At 41.0% G+C, this 5,000-nt stretch overlaps 1 protein-coding gene across 1 annotated transcript in view; it reads right to left on the minus strand.

Annotated features, from left to right (window-relative positions):
• Window positions 1–5,000, minus strand: part of LOC119594432 (hemicentin-2-like) — a 135,451-nt gene that overhangs the window by 23,474 nt on the left and 106,977 nt on the right. The window lies entirely within an intron of this gene.

Here is a 5,000-nt window from a genome sequence, read left to right on the forward strand (position 1 = left end):
AGAGAGAGAAAATTAGTGAGAGAGAGAGAGAGAGAGAGAGAGAGAAGAGAGAGAGGAGAGAGAGAGAGAGAGAGAGAGAGCGAGCGAGCGAGACTGCCATGTATCGCTGTCATATTTTCATTACATTTCCATGTAATTCTGATAAAACACCGAAACACGTTCATCAAAGCTCGTGCTTCATAGCATTATTTATTCTCAAATATAAATTTCGTTTCTTTTCTACACGCGTGTTTCTGTCTGTTCTTGGCCTCCCTGCCGTTTGCTGGGCATTGCGAAAACAATATTTCAAGTGTAAATTATGCCAGACGTGCAGTATGTACGTCTTTTGCGACTTTCTATAAATATTCATTTATAACTCTGTTTAACATATATGTGCTTATGTATACACACACACACACACGCGCGCGCGCGTGTGTGTGTGTGTGTGTGTGGTGTGTGTGTGTGTGTGTGTGTGTGTGTGTATGTGTATGTGTGTGTGTGTGTGTGTGTGTGTGTGTGTGTGTGTGTGTGTGTGTGTGGTGCGCGTGTGTGTGTGTGTGAATGGATGCATGGATATACATGCACACATAATATATATATTCTATATGAACAGAAGACTAAGAATACGTACATCATGAATAAATGCAAATGTGAATAGCAAAGTTGCAGAAACAATGAAATCGGTAGCTGTAACCTCTTAAAAAAAAGTGCTGTCAGTGTTTGCAGTTCAGATGTTTCAATAACAAGCTGTGAGTGTCAGAGTTCACCAAACCAGAAATCCATACCTGTTGAACATGAAAGATTGGGGGGGGGGGGGGGTCATTCATCTGTCAAAGGAACCGCCGAGAATATTATGTGATGTTGAGGAAAAGTGTCTAACATTATCAACTATAATCAGTGAACATAGTGAATGATGAAAGAGATAGATCACAATAATGAAAATGTGAATTTGTGTATAAAAAACGAACTATTTCGAAAAATAAATTAAAATAACAATGTTACCATTGTAAACACACTAATTAATGATAAACGAAATGAATACTAGTGTAAATATATCTTTTACATGAATACATTCAGTGGAATTGATAAATCGAGTAAGTAAGAAAAATATAAGCTAAGACGAATGGTATATTCTTCCCTGGACCTCGAAGAACAAGGAGACACACGCACTCCAGCCCAAACGACTTCGACCCAGGGTTCTTTGTCAGCTTAAAAGTTTGTCTTTCTATCTACATTTGATAACTATATTGATAGAAAAATAAATCGAATGATAATGAAAAACAACAATAATAAACAGATGTTAACTCCTTCTCTAGACTAAGCAGACACACACACTCCGCCCTAAATGACTTTGACCCAATGTTCTCTGTCACTTTAAAAGTTTACCTTCATCTCTCACCATTTTCTTTGAAGTTAAGGTCTCTGCACGGAGGTACATATTACATTAGACTCGGTCTCACGGGGAAAAATCCCTTCCCTTGGGATTATCTACCAGGCATGAGGAAAAGAGGATTTCTCCATTGATAATCCTGGTACGTATATGAAGGAAGGGATTACTGATAACGGAAGCAACTGGCATGGAAAAAGATTAACATTTGAAAGGAAAATTATAAGAAGAGAGACTGAAAGAGGAAAGCAGACAGATAGCTCGGGGATGCCAAACACAATATCCCTGCTTCTCCAGCTCTCCCTTGTGTTTTGCATGATTCATTTAGCCAGTCCGGAATACCACTTTCCTCATACTATTTTACTGATATTTTCTTCATTATGTTTAAAACAACTTATAAAGAATCTTTTACTCAAGATATACCCATGCTCATATCTGGGCCGCCGGACTGAAGGAGTTCGTCATCAACGCCACATGTGGATATCGAATTAGATATACCGAGGTTATGCGTCAAAGAGAAACAGATTGCTATCAGCGTTGAGACACAAAGCAGCCTATGCATGAAGAAATGAGGAAGGCAGATGAGAACATTTGAGGATTTGAGCTTGGATAAAGGAGCAAGATAAGGACTATTAGATATGTAGGAGTGGAGAAGAAGGAGGAGGAGGAGGAGTAGGAGGAAAAAGAAGGGGAGGAGGAGGAGGAAGAAGAAGAAGAGGAGGAGGAAAAAGAGTAGAAGGAAGAGGAAATGAGAGAGAAAGGAGGAGGTGGAGAATAAGACAGATAAATAATTAAAACGAAAAGGAATGCTAACTGAAAGGAAAATGTGTGAAGGAGCAAGATAAGGAGATCAGGAATGTAAACCCCACCGTGCCAAGCACCCCGCAGGAAGATAACGAAAGAGCCAGGGAACGGGAAGGACTGATAACGAAACAAACATTGACTTTGTGAAGGAATGAGGAACTATGCCAATAAAACTGCCAGGAGACCCTTCGACAATCAATATTTGAGCGAGACAGGTCAGCAAACAGAATATAAATAAGGGTATTAAAGGGCGCGGCTTTACACGTCTCAAACACGGGGTCCTGTGCCGTATGGAACATTCGGCACGAACGCCGACCCAGCGATAGGCCGGAATAAAACGTTATGTATTCGATTAACAGACAAGATAAGAAGGAGGAAAGGAGGAAGATGAATGATGATAATAATCATAATGATGGTGATGGTGATGCTGATGCTGAAGAAGGTGATGAAGATGATCATGATGATGATGGTGATGATGACGGTGATGATAAGGATGATGGTGATGATCATACTACTATTACTTCTACGACTACTAATATTACCAATAATGATGAGGAAGGTAATAATGATAATAACAATGACAATAATGAAAAAAGAACACAATGAGTGTTAAAAGAAATGAAATAAACTGATCCTCGATATGCATAAGTGCCATTAGGTGCGCTGTGCCTGGAGCCGTAGCGCCGCCGAGAGAATTCGGCCTTCGAGTACGACTTGGCCCTCGTGTCGCTCCCCCTTCTCAGGACGCCTTTCCTCCCGGCGCCATGTCCCGAGCGAGGTGGCTTCAGCTCTGCCGTTTGCTCTCTTTCCATCTGTTTGCCTTGTCTGTCTGTTTGTCTGTCTTTCGATTTGTCAGTCTGGTTCTTTGTCTGTCTCTACCTGTATGTCTGTCTCTTCATCTCTCTCTCTCTCTCTCTCTCTCTCTCTCTCTCTCTCTCTCTCTCTCTCTCTCTCCTCCTCCTCTCTCTCTCTCTCTCTCTCTCTCTCTTTCTCTCTCTCTCTCTCTCTCTCTCTCATCCTCTCTTCTCTCTCTCTCTCTCTCTTCCTCTCTTCCCCCCCTCTCTCTCTCTCTCTCTCTCTCTCTCTCTCTCTCTCTCTCTCTCTCTCTCTCTCCTTCTCTCTCATTTCCTCTTCTTTTTCTTCCTTTTCTCCCTGTCCTTTTATTCCCCATCCTCCCAACTCCCTCTCCCCATCTTCCCCATACGTCGCTTCGCACCCTTCCCCGCTCGCGCTTTTCCGACGTCTCCGCGCAAAGACGTCAACCTTTTCAAAATACGTTTACTGAAAAACCAAGACGAGTTTGCGACTCTATTTTATCTCGTCACTGCAAACGTTTTTTTTCCCGACGCTTCTTCTCCCCCCCCCTCTCCCGCATCCATGCCGCCCACCCCCGACCCTCCTTGCTCTCTCCCCCTCCCTCGCTCTACCTCCTCTCTCCTCTTCTTGTCTCCTTTCCTATCTCTCTCCCTCTTTTTTCCCTGTCCCTCCTCCTCCCCTCTTCCTGCCTCCTTGCCTCCCTCCCCACCTCTTCCTTACCTCTACTTCTCCCAGTCTTTCTCCCTCCCTCCTCCTGCGTCTCCCCCTCTTTCTCCATCCTTCCCCCTGTTTTCCCTATTATCTCCTTTCACCCTACTTTTCCTCCCAATCTTCTTCCCTCCCCCTCCCCCTTCCTCCCTCTCTCTCCTCCTCTCCCTTCCTCCCTCCCTCTTCCTCTCATATTCTTTCCTTCCTTCTTCCTCTTTCCTCCAGGAAATGTATTTACAAAATTGCGAGCTTTTCTATCACAAGCAATCCACGCCGCGGCGTCCGTCTGCGCGTTCGTGCTTCGTCCTTCACGCACGTCCGGCTCGCGTCCTGTTCTCGGGACGTCGGCTTTTTGTCTCCTGCTTCGCTGGTTTTTGTTTATTTATTATTATTATTATTATTATTATTATTATTATTATTATTTTTATTTTTATTATTATTATTATTATATTATTATTATTTTTATTATTATTTTATTATTATTATTATTATTATTATTATTATTATTATTATTATTATTATTATTATTATCTTACTATTTCAGATTTTCTTTTTTTGTTGATTTTATGTTTATTATTATATTTTCTGCTTCCTTTTTCCTTGTTTTCCTCTGCATCTTTAGTTTTTATTGTTTTTTTTCACTTTTAGAGGATCTTTTTCTGTTTTGTCTTTTAAGGCATTCATTTCTTTTGCTTTTTATCTATTGGCAATAATCATCCTTCTTTTTTCTTCCTCTGATGCTGTCTGCTCAGAAGAATGAAAATCTTCGTCCTACTTCTCAAGGATTTATCCATTTATTTGTTTTTCTTGTTTTTTTTCCTTTATACATTTTTATTCCTTTACTTAAAACTTTTTCCTTTTTCTTCTTTTCTTCAATTTATTTTTGTCCGACTTCTTCTCCTTCTCCTTTTCCTCCTCCCTTTGCGCTCCATAAAGGTATTGTCTCTGGTGTGATGTGAGGCCTTGCGCTCCGTGCCAGGATTTGGCTCTGAATTATGATGGTGCAAAGGGAGGAACAACGAGGCAATAAGGAAAAAAATGATGGATATGAACTAATACAAACAAACACTCCCATGAATATGCATATAGGTATATATATATATATATATATATATATATATATATATATATATATATATATATATATATATATATATACATATATATAGTCGAGCCAATCAGCGTCTGCAGGCACTCCCGCGGGCAGCACGGGGCCCATGAATGCCCTGGTGGACTCCAGCAGTCGCAGCGTGAGGAGCATTTGCTCGAGTTCAGTTCTCGTTGTGATTTGTGCTTCGAAAGTCCT

The sequence above is a fragment of the Penaeus monodon genome, chromosome 3 (assembly GCF_015228065.2).
Source record: "Penaeus monodon isolate SGIC_2016 chromosome 3, NSTDA_Pmon_1, whole genome shotgun sequence".
In the NCBI taxonomy this organism is placed as follows: domain Eukaryota; kingdom Metazoa; phylum Arthropoda; class Malacostraca; order Decapoda; family Penaeidae; genus Penaeus; species Penaeus monodon.